The sequence below is a fragment of the Centroberyx affinis genome, unplaced genomic scaffold (genome assembly GCF_046629955.1).
Source record: "Centroberyx affinis isolate AG114_WGS23_722 - 3 ecotype Tasmania unplaced genomic scaffold, CSIRO-AGI_Caff_v1 ptg001062l_1, whole genome shotgun sequence".
Classification (NCBI taxonomy): domain Eukaryota; kingdom Metazoa; phylum Chordata; class Actinopteri; order Beryciformes; family Berycidae; genus Centroberyx; species Centroberyx affinis.
This window is the reverse complement of record NW_027279612.1, coordinates 175,797-188,504: the sequence shown is the minus strand read 5'-3', so window position 1 is coordinate 188,504 and position 12,708 is coordinate 175,797.

Sequence of the window (12,708 nt, the reverse complement as noted above, 5' to 3'; positions counted from 1 at the left end):
GGAGGCAAGGGCGGTCGGTCAAGGCCTGGATTAATCTCACAGGCCACACACACACACACACACACACACACACACACACTCTTACTGCATCACCTCTAAGACTGCACAATCAGTCGAACACCAGAAATATTAAAATCACTGACTGCTGCAATTTCAAAATCCCAACAGGCTGCTTTTTTTCTTCAGAGGAAAACGTGTTTCAGACAAACTAATAACAAGATATTACAGCGCTGTGTGGAATCCCAGGCCTGCAATTTAAGTTGCATCTCAGAAAAAAATCTTTAATTTTGCTCAAACTGAGCAAATTATGAGCATTAGCATCTCATTCCCTCTTGGCTGCAGAGTGTTTCTGAAGTTCTGTAGAAAAGGCCATGTGAGTCACAGTTCACATCCTAATTGTGCAGAAGGATTTTGTCAAACCGATATGTCAGGTTTACTTTCTCCCAGCATCACCTCCCTTTTCTTATTTCTTTCCGGATGTCTCACTCCCTGATTCCCCTCTCCTCCTCTTTCTGTAAACCGTGACTTGTGTGGTTCAAAAATGCAACAAAGAGGAGGGAAAAAAAAAAAGGTACGATTTCAAAAAACGCAGATGACTAGATCATCTAAAATGCCACAATTTTGTCGGCAAACGTCCGAAGATGTGGAAAATATTCCCTAACGAGTGACAGCAAGGTTTCAAACCAAAACGCCATACAGTACATCTGTTCTGTGGTGGAAACCCCCCCCCCCCCCAAAAAAAAAACACGTGTTAACCTCACATTCATGCTGCAACATTTTCCAAAATACAGAGGAAAACACATTCATGGAAGTCACACACGCCATGACAAATCCCACTTCCACGCTGCCAATCATCTCATCAGCCCCGGGGGATATCACACGTTCCCTCTTCCCCCTCATCTCCTTCCTCCGTCTCTTCATTCCAGGTATTTTTTGGCTTGTGGCGGCACGTTGCAGGTCCTCGGAGTGGTGAACGCCATTGTTTGCCTCCTCTCAGAGGACGAGTCATTCTTACGTAACCGTAGCCGCCCCCATGCAACAAAGGCTTCTGTTTTTCACACCGTCTTAAGCCCTCGCTTCTCCACTGAACACCCCCAGTCCGCCGCTGACGAGTATCAATCCTATTTCTACTAATCAACTTCAGCGCGTTGGCGGCTCCCGGTACCCGTTTGAAAAATGCTGAACTTCAATACCCAGAAATCCAGTGCAGTGAGGTCAGTGAACGTCACACAGCTCGCTCATGTTCACCAACCAGCCGGTCTGTGATGCTTTAAACCAAAGAGACGAGAGAGGAGAAGATCTAACGCTGGTGAGTCCAGCTTTCTCTGCTGCTGGTTAGGAGACGGTTTGGATTTCACTCTGAAGTTTGGATTCGCTCACTTTCTGTGGTCAGAGAAGTGACCGTACCGAAATACATGGGACACGGACGCGACGCGTCACGTAGGCGAGGCGGAGCGGGGTTTTTTACCTGCTACACAGACTCCATCTTTGTATCGTGTGGTTGCGTGCCACATAGATGATCGGTTTCACTGTTTTTTGAGTTTTGCCAAGTGATAATGCAGTTGGTTATGCAGGGTTTGGAAGTGTAGGCGATATTTACTGGTACTGAATTAATTAACTAGATCGTTTTAACTACAGGATCATGGATACACATTGATTTGATTGATTTATTTTAATGTGCAATGTAAAAACACCCACAGGGTTGCTCTGCTGCGTCACATTGCCTCTGGTACAATGAGGTATTTATTTTAATCATTTTTAAACAGATTGTACTCGTTTTTTACACAGTTCTATGGAGTTTTTACCTGTTTGAGGGCCGTGTAGCAGCTTCAGTTGATTATAATGGACGCACTCTGTTGCGGGCGTTCTGCAGAAGACGTGTCGCACCGGGTCCGTGTCCCATGTATTTCGGCCGTAACGCCGTTGTCAAGCTGTTGTCAAGCTGTGCGCCGGAACCAAGGAGGAGTAATAACAACAATGGCGGCCGCTATAGACAAGATAGACGCTGCTATCCAGGCTGTTCTAAATCCATTAAAAGTCGTCGTACTTTGTTCTTACTTCGCTCCGTGTCGTCAAAGATGCTCTATACTTTCTGAACCGTCTCTGGTGTTGTCATGGCTACGCATCAGTGTCGATTTAAAATGACGTTAGATTCAGGCGGATACGTTGGTCTCTAGTGATTGGTTAGGGAAAATCGAATCCCCCTCCCCCACGGAAATCGGTTAGAGTGGAGGCAATGTCAGACTGAAGATGGAAATGGAGTGGAACGAGTTGACAATTCTGTCTGATAACAGGAAAAAAACAGGTGTATTGCTACACAAAACTCTTCCCTAGTGCAGCTTTAAATAAATTGCATATTATTAAGGACTATTGGCTTGCTGCTGGACACATCAGGTTGACAAATTAAAAAGGGGAAAGCCACTGATTTCCCCTGAGTGAATCTCTACCGAAAAACAACAAAAAAGTGTAAGATAAAAAACACATATAATCATGTCTAAAATCCTCAAATCTGATCAATTCTTCTTCTTGGCACATAAATAACATTCAGCCGCTATAGGCTTCCTGTAATAATTAACCAAGTGAAAGGCTAAAAATGAAACCAAAAACTAGGTTAAAAAAAGTTAGGGGTCACAGCTCACCTCTCTGTGGACGTACAGGGTCACAGGCCTGAAAATGACAGCAACATCATGGGAAGGGAAACGAAATCCGCTCACAAAAAGATAAAATTCATTACATTAAATGCGGAGAAAATGCAATAACCAAAGCGACACAACATTGAGAACTAACAGGACCGACTACAACAGCAAAGAAATGAATGAAAAGTGTCACGAGTTAAGAAATTGGCTAATGCGAGTTAAGAAAGGAGTGGCATTTCAGTTTCGCAATGTCACCACCCATCAGTGACTGTAATAGGAACCTCAAGAGCATCACAGTTACCACAATAATTATAATGGAGGCTGTAATCTGTTTACATGTGTATGAATTATGTCTTTTGTTCACATGAAGTGTCAGGAACAAACAATAAATACAACCATCATTATGATACCTGGCCCATAATCCACTGGGGGAAAAGCATTTTAACAAAGCAAATATTGACCGCCGTCTGCTTGTGTGTGTGTGTGTGTGTGAGAGAGAGAAGTGTAGGAGGGGATGACAACACTTTAACAGATGCACACACACTTCTATTGTCTACAGTACACACACACACACTCACACAGACACAGTATACACACAGATATGCACGTGCTTTAATAACCCATGATCTCCACTTGCCCTTACATGCCAGCTCCAATAACAATGCGGCCCATGTGTTCACCCAGCAGGAGGATCAATGGAGCTCAGAGTGTTTCCAACATGAGGAGCTGCTATCACGCACTCCCATCAACACAGTTATTTCCAGCTTAATTGCCTCAGCCGCCGTAAATAATGAAGCGTCCTCGGGCTGATAACCACCTATCAGAAAGCGGGCTGGTCGCCAAGAAACGCCCCGATGAAGCTACACGAGTCACAACTGTGAGTTCATGTGCTATTCCTACAGTCAAATCGATATTTGTGGACAAACAGCTCTCTCCCGAGGCAACTAAAGTATTAATACTGTGTGATGTCTTCAGTCTGCTCCTTAGACAATGAATAGAGGCCTCGCCACAACATTACCTCTTTCCTAGCAACTATGTCTGGTGCCATCATACTGTATAACAAACTGGAGAGCTAGCTGAAAAAGCTTGTTGTGGTGTGGCTGTAGATCCATTCAGTAACATTCTCAGCAATCTCGGAACCCATTGTCTATCGGTCTGGCGATGATTAGACTCTTGGGGCGTCGGCCAATATTTCGGGGTTTCCGGTGTAGCCAGCGGACATCCGGGCCAAGACTTCCTCTCCGTGCGCTGGTCATTGTTTACAGTCTGATTAGCAACTTGAGGCGCAAGAATGGAGTTGGAGTTGAGAGACGACGTCTCATATGCAGATATCTGTTTATAGAGATTAGCCGAAATGTCGTCTGGACCTAAAACACCATCGATGTTTGTGTATTGTGTGGAGAAACGTTCGACTCTCGCATCTCAAGTTGCTAATCAAACTGTAAACAATGACTGGCGCACGGAAGAGGAAGTCTTGGCCCGGATGTCCGCTGGCTACACCGGAAACCCTGAAATATTGGCCGTCGCCCCCCAGAGTCTAATCATCGTCAGACCGATAGATGATGGGTTCTGAGATTGCGTTCTCAGTAAAAGTGAATAGTGTGATAAGGTGGATTTGTTTCCAAATGTAGGTTACTGTGACACAGTAAACTGTCTTGTCTTTAGCCCTAGTCTCTACTCCAAAACACTCTGAGTTGTAGCTTGAGAAGAGTCAGCTCAGTTAACCTGAACAAACTGTTAGCTAGCTAACTAGCCAGCATGTTAAATTGTGACAGCTATAGCCACAACTAACACTAGCTTCTACTAGATATGTTAGCTAGTGTGCTAATCAGATGTGTTGGTTAGCTGACAAGATACTATGGTTAGCTAGCTAACAAGCTGACATTATCTAAACAGAAAATCAACTGGATGTAACAGCCAGTTCCCAGCCAAAAAGAGCACAGAAATTAACCCTGTCTGCTGAGACGGCCAAGTTATACATTTAGACACGCAATCAGTCATTCACAGCCATTGTTTCCCAAGAGCTGTGGACCTCCAATATGGCCGCCAGAGGGTGCATAATGGGGAGCGTATCTATGTTCCCAGGGTCCTATGTTCCCCAGTTCTACATATGTGCTGTCCCAGGGTCCTATGTTTAACCCTAACCCCTAACCCTAACCCCTTACCCTAACCCTAACTAACCATATTAAGCAGGGTCAGGTTCCCATTATGTGCTATATAGAGCTGGGGAACATAGGACCTTGGGAACATAGGTACCTGGGAACATAGGACCCTGGGAACATAGGTACCTGGGAACATAGGACCCTGGGAGAGCACATATCTAGAACAGGGGAACATAGGACCCTGGGAACATAGGAATGACTCCGCATAATGTCACCTAAAGGCCCTCAATTGGAAAAGATGGGGTAAAGGTGATTATGAGAACATCCAAGGGGATGAGGCACAGTTTTGGTTCAGTAACGATATATTATACTACTTGAAAACAAAGCTCATTGGAGCATAAAACTCAAACATCCTGCATCCACAAAAACAGTTTTGCTATGGTTTGCATAAGTACTGCACATTTCCAAATCTGCACATTCTGTACATGCTACCTGAATAAAAAAAACACACCAAGACAATTTCTGTACAGACAGAAAACTGAACATGTTTATGGAGAAAACAAAGCCTCAGCCTCTGCAGTGGTTTGCTGGCTGAGCTAGTCAAATTCTTCACACCAAACACCACTGCATGGACATCTGCAACCAGCCTAAAATATCACATTGGGCTGTGTTGCCTTGTGGGAAAGCGTCTCCATTTCCTTTACCGGTTGATTGCCTCTGTTTACATCTCCATTCTCAGGTGTATCAAGACCAAAATTGCTTGTTTTCAATCAAATATTTTAACTACGACTATGAGTTTGTTTTTGACTCTTCTCTCATTTACTGCAGGCTGCCTATTCTTCTTCTCTGCACCTGTCACCTACAATACTCCGGCGTGCAAAGGATGTAATGTTTCAAACAGTGCATCTGGCTGTAATAAGCCTCAGGGTCGAGGCGCACCGCAAGACTTCTTGAACTAATTAGCTCGAGTCCCATAAGTGCCAGTATCATCATTACAAAAGCCAGAGTGAGAAAGCCTGTGAGAGAAACCTGACATGAATACGCCGTCTCCTACAGGTTCTTAGGTTGTTCGGTGATGACGGCAGACTGGAGGCGGCAGGATATACACATCAGCTTTGGAAAAGTAAAGGCAACACAGGAATACAACTGATCTGTGTGTCCATCAACAGCTGAAGTGCTCATGAGCAAGAAAAGCAGCTCAAACCCATTCCCATCTGGCCGTGTCATTAGAAATCAGAAGGATATGGGAAGACGTCACTGATGCCGCCATTTTCTGCACATAAATGCAACACAGTAGGCAGTGAATATGCTTTTTCATCAGTTTGGGGAATCTATTCTTGGTGGGCCATCACTATTCATTCTGCATATGAGAAACGCCTGTATGGGCCGACTGCGATAGTGAAAACACACTCGTGGATTCTCTCAGTTTTAAGGAGTCGCCACAGAGCCTAGATTGCAAATATGATTTAATTCACAGCATAAAAACCAAACAATTCAATGAAAACGTCTTCATCAGTGCAGCTCAGACTGGATACCATTGGCTCATATTGATATATGAAAGAGGGAACACACACCAGTAGACCCAACTGCAAAGAAGAGCATCCTCAACCGTACTGTTACTGTTTAAAACTGACGTGTTTTGACATTGTCTTTGTCAAAGCTTTGTGGGAGTTTTCGTGCAGATTGGACTATTTTTAACAAGCAGGGAAGGCCGCTTTGTTGCATCAAACTATCCTCAATCATATTTGCATATTTCAATGAGACGAGCTCACTGAAACTTTGGTTTTTATGCATTTAACAAAGCGTAATTTTTTCCCCATCGAGGCTACAAGAGTGTGGCGATTCCTTATGTTTCAGCAGGTCTCGTTCACTTTCCCTGCTCACATTTTCCCACTTGCTTTTTGGATTCAAACCGGCAACCTTCCAGTCATTTTTAGCGTTTGAATTCAGTGTTTGTGTGGCAGCTTCACTTCCCATATCTCTTATGTCTTTCAATGAAAAGAGTCGGTGTGTTTTTCAGGGTGACGGACAGGAGAGAGACAGGCTGAGTGGATGGATTTCCAGGTTAGACCGGTGTCAGGTTGCTGCTCTGCTACCAGAGGGATCAATAGACAACTGAACACACACCGTCTGTCTCATTAACACACACAGCACCTTTCTCCACACAGGCTCTTTCACAAGCCCAGACTTTATCCTGAACTGGTTGATTGGTTCTGTGTGTTTCGGTCGATGTTAGATCGACCAAACCAAAAAGTCTGTATCACTCTACAGCTGAAGATTACAAAAGATCATCATTTGTGAAATAGCAGAATCTCTACATCTACAATGCGTGATCGTATGTGTATTTAGGACAGAGCAGAGTATTTTTTTTCCAAACTTCCACACTGTGAAGTTCCCAAACAGTTCAGAACCTGAGGCTGGGTTCACAAAAGACTTAAGATAGATATTTAGTTACGTGGGAAGAAATTTTAGCGAGTTCCCCAATATTTTCTTAAGATTTGTCTCATCTCTTACGAACTTATATTGGTTTCTTACATATTGGAGTGACTGTATTTATGGTTTATGCTTCTTTTCATGAGACGTGAGACAGGCACCAAATAAAAATAGGGACAATCTAAGTTTAACAATAAAATGTTCAGCTTAGAATGTAAGATTGACTCAAATCTGAGAATATTTTTATTGTCAGATATGATTTTGTCCAGAATCCCATGACTATCTGTATTGTAGGTGGAGAGATAACAGAGAAACTATGATCAAAACAGTCATTCTTCTACATTCTCTAATTGTATTAACTTCTTATAAATTAAATAATGGTGAAGTTTAACAATTCATCAGTTTGCTGGGGACCCCCTGGAACCCCCTCAAGGACCCCTGGTGGTCCCCAGACCCCACGTTGAGAACCACTGGTCTAAAATGTGTGTTTAAGTGAATGAATTTAGAGGCTTACCTTTTCACTGCAACAATTATAAGACAAGTTGAAGGTTTTCATAAAGGAATGAAAAAAATTAAGAACAAATTTGAGAACTTCGTTCTCAGAAATCTAATTTATTTGTCTTTGTGTGTGTGTATTGTGTATTTGTGTGTACGCATGTATAAACTGTATGTGTGTACATGTACAATATGCATGTACTGTATGTTTGCAGTACATGCAAATATGTTGTTTGCATGTATTTGTGTACATGTATTTACATGCTCTCATTGTCTTGCTATTCAATCTCTCTTTCTTGTCTATAAAGCAATGTGTCCTGGAATGAATTGTGTTGTATAAATAAAATTTGACTTGACATTTGTAAGTTTTTTTCTTAGGAAGCAAAATAAGAAATTGAAGAAAATGAAGAAAATACTCTTTTCTTATTATATTTTGATGAATAACAACTATTTTTAACTTATACACTTAAGATATGTTGTCCTAAGAGGGTTTTGTGAATCCGGCCCCATGGGAGTAATAAAATTCCCGTTCCACACTTGCAGATTTTCCAGACCTGCATAATGTCTCTCTGCTTATCAGATGATATGAAAGCTACAACAGGCGGAAAATTCTGCCTTTTCCCATGAGACTCGGACAGATAGGGTGTGTGTGTGTGTGTGTGTGTGTGTGTGTGTGTGTGTGTGGCTGCTGTCAGCGAGCCTGGAGATGCCGTCTCGTCTCTGTTGACCCACTAGCGGATACACAAAGCGACAGGCCACGCGGCATTTTATTCCCCCCCGGCGGGCTGCGGAGCTCCAGCCTTGACGGGGCGCACGGCATGCTGGGATGCCGGGCCCGACGCGAAGCGCATACACAAAAGACAGCGGAGCATCAGCTCAGGGCCTGCTGGGGTTTTATCAGGCTGCGACTCCTGGTTTCTGCTGACATTTAAAGGAGAAATCCTCCCAGTGTTGTAATTTACTTTCTTGGTGAACCCACTTTCCCTCCACCTGCCTCGCCTGCTTCTACTGCAGTCACGTACGTTTCCCAGAATGCCTTTCAACAACCCCCAGAGGACGGGCCTGAACTTGTCGCGTTCAGCTGTGGGTTAAACATGTAGGTGGAGAGAGAGATAGTTAGAGCAAGAGAGTTTTTCCAGTACAGATGAAGTGAGAGTCGTGCTCCTTACTCAAAACACTCAACCCTGTCTCTCTGCTGCATTGCATTCTGGTCTCTCTCCTGCTCCTGTGGGTGGAGAAATTGGTCTCTCTTCTTCTTCTACAATGGATTTCTCCCTGTATGATTGTTGAACGTCTCTCTCGGTGCAAAATGGCGGCTCTAGAAAGAAGCCCTCGCTCTTTGATTCTGAGGGACTGACACCAAAACCAAGACGTTTACCGCTGAGGTTTTACATCCTGAAACATTTTCTCATATCAAACTCCACTGGAGCTGCTGGAAATATCTGGAGGTGACGTCTCCTCGTCTACGATTGGACAATTATCCACGAAGAAGAAAAATACAAACAAACAACAAAATGGACCCAGAAATGCATGTTAAGTGTTAAAGTAAGGGACTGTTCCTTTTATATGCTGCTGGTTATGATCCAGACACAGATGGGGAGATTAAATCAGTCTCTTCTATATGTTCAGTCTAGACAAGACCCCCCCCCCCCCATTTCCCCTCCCAAACACACTTTAGGCTATGAACCCCCATAAGATTTTGTCTGAGGAACTCCTACATGGTACAGAACTGTAGGTAGAAAGAGTGAAACCTCTGATTACAGAACAGATTCCTACATTATTCTCTCACTGTCCTCACTTCAAATAAATGCAGTAATGTTGAATGTAACTGGTAACTGGTTATGCTGGTTATGTTTTCATGCCACAAACAGAAACTCATCAGGGCTTCAGACCTTCACTTAGGGATCTGTGTGTGTTGTTGTTGTTGTTTAGTATTGAATCGTATAACGGCCTCCACTGTACATGAAGAGTAGGGCAGCAACTAATGATTATTTTCATTATCGATTCATCTATCGATCAATTCAGTCTATAAAATGTCAAAGATAATGACAAATGTCCATCACAAGTTATGAGAACCCCAAAGTGATTCTTCAGATTGCTGATTTAAAACCAAAAGTATTAATTTTATAACGATGTGAAATGGAGAAAAGCAGCAAATCTTAGAATTTGTGAAGCTGCGGCCAGGAAATGTTTGGTATTTTTACTTGATAAATGCCTAAAACGATGGATTAGCAAAATCAAAAATCGCTTAATTTTCTGTCGGCTAACTGATTAATCGACTAATCATTTCACCGCTAACGAGGAGATCATAGTGGTCAGAACAGACACCTATGATATGAATAATCACTCTTACACATTCTCTAAATGGGATAATCTCCAGTGGATTAAACTATAATGATATTAAACGCGTCCTCGTTTTGCTGCTGACCCCTTCAGGGACCCCTGGGAGACCTCAGACCCCACTTTGGGAACCTCCGGTGTGGACATAACGGATAACGGGAGTGTAAATAACGAATACAGCATCACTGAACACAACGTCCCCATGCGCTCATCCGTCCGCCGCTGCTGTAACGGGAGGCGGCAGACTCTGACCGGGATGATCGACCCTGATGCGGTCGGACATCTTCCACCTCGCCGTCCATTCCCACAATGCCCGCTGACCCCAATTAAGCCAAATATCTAGGCTAAACGCCCTGCTTCAACAGCACCGGGCGCGTGGCCTAGCCTCCATGCGCGCGTCCCCGTTACCCCCCCATCACTCGTTTCATTAAAGCAATATGAGGTTTTGAAAGCAGATGGATGTGTATGTGTGTGTGTGTGTGTGTGTGTGTTATTATGGGATGTGTGTATCGGCTCTCTCAAAGACAAAAGAGACGCGGACTCACCATCGCAAAGGCTCAGCATCGTGCCGCCGCCGACAGGTTCACGCGCCGCATCCGCTTCATCCCCGACAGGTTCGATGCTGCTGGGAAATTAAAGCTCCGGATCCCCGAGGAACACCGAGCGTCTTCCTTCCATTTTCCGGTTTAATTCCCCCTCGGTGGGCGATGTTTGCCTGCAGGGCGACCGCACCGCTCCTCCGAATAAAACAACACACTATAGAAGAAGGATGAAATATCAACCTGCCTGCCAGCACCATGTGTGTGTGTGTGTGTGTGTGTGTGTCTGTGTGAATGTCAGCAGGCTGGGGATGAGATGTGCGCTGCCTACATGTTGTCAAGCCTCGGCTCTGGATGGATATTAGGCACAAACACACACACACACACACTCACACACTCACACACACACTACACGGTACGTCGGGTAAAGAAGGTGGTCTACACTGCAAGAAATGACGAGCTTGGTGTCTAATTTTATCCTGAATCCGGACTTGTACAAACCTGCATTCACGTGCTATCCGACAAAAAAAAAAATGTTGTGGATCAAAGATTCTTTTTTTTCCCCCCACTTTGTAAATGAAATAAAAAATTATGGCATTAATTTATACAAAATGGAAAAAAAATGAAGTGCAGGCAGTAAAGACATTTGACGAATTAGATGAATTTTTAATTTAATATGGGTTGCCGAAATGAAGCACTTGGCTCTTTTTAAAAAAAAAAAATTTTTATGTATATATATTTATTCGTCTTATTTTTTAGGCTAAATGTTATTTAGTTAGCTGTGATTTGCTGTGTTTATGATTTAGGCTATATGACTCTGATGAGCAATATGCAGCTATTTCTCTTTGTATTATGAATTTTGGAAGGCTATCTTGTTAATTAAAAATAAATTAATGTGCTATCAGATCTGTCTGGGAAAAAAAACAACTTTGAAAGGCGTTCATGTGAAAATTCAAAGAAGGAAATTCCACATGACGATCATTCAAAGTTGGAAAGTTGGAAATTTTGCTAGCCGAGTTTCCGAGTTATCATGATGCAACTTATGACAACCTTTAACCTAAGTCGCACGTGAATGCAACACTTAACAGCCAATTTGGAGGTCACTGATGTTGAACTTTACCACCAGCGCCTGAACGCACAATATTTCACCATATCTTTAGTCAAATTAGCTTTTTGCCATGGCAGATAATTTTGCTAATACAAAAAAATGAAACTTGTTTTGGGATAATTTCCCTTGTTTCAAGCAAAATCTCTGAAACAAGTGACATCATCCTGAGTAATAATAAATAAAGTCGGAAGATGTAGGAAGACATTTTGAAGAAAAATATCCCGAAGTAACCTTGATGTCTGTCTGTGTAAAAGGTAAAATTACATGCAGAGCTCGTCATTTTTTGCAGTGCCTGGCAGCGGCAGGACGCCCATCACGCAGCGCTGGATGAGCGGCGTCAAGTTAGACAAAGTTAGCCGTATTACGACAGGAAGTTGGGTGATTTTGCCTTCAAAATAAAAGCAAATAAATTGTGAGGAGACATCCTTCTTAGTTGCAAACCTGGGGCACGTTCAAAGTTCGCACCGTTTTTCTACGTTGCAAAACGTTTTCCGGCTGAACGATATGTTTGCTCATAAAACCTTCATGCTTTCAACGCGCTACCGTTTCCTTTTAAACTTCCTGTTTGCTACGTTTTGGGGCAATTGAACGTGCTCCTGGTAGGTTTTGGTTTATGACTTTACAACTAAGGCAACGGAATCACATAAATCTTTATGGCAGAATTTCATGGTATACATCAGAGTAAGCAGCATCAAACCATGTAATTTAGGCTATATGGTGTCTTTTATGTAAGAGTGATACACAGTAATACGAATATAGGGTCATTTAAAAAAGAGTGATCTATGGATCAAATAAACCTAATGAAACCCAATAAATAGCATTGTATGATACAGCACTGTGATCTTGTATATTATAACGTGCACGTTTAATCCATATAGCATGTATCTTATTTTGAAATTTGGTATGGTGAATGGTGGACTTACACTTTTAATTTGTGAAATGTTCAAAGTTGATTTGAAGAAAAAAAAATGTAACTTTTACGTGTCTATTTTACCACATCTATTTATTTGTACACGGCGAAGGAGGAAGCCATCATATCAGATCCCGTCTTCGAC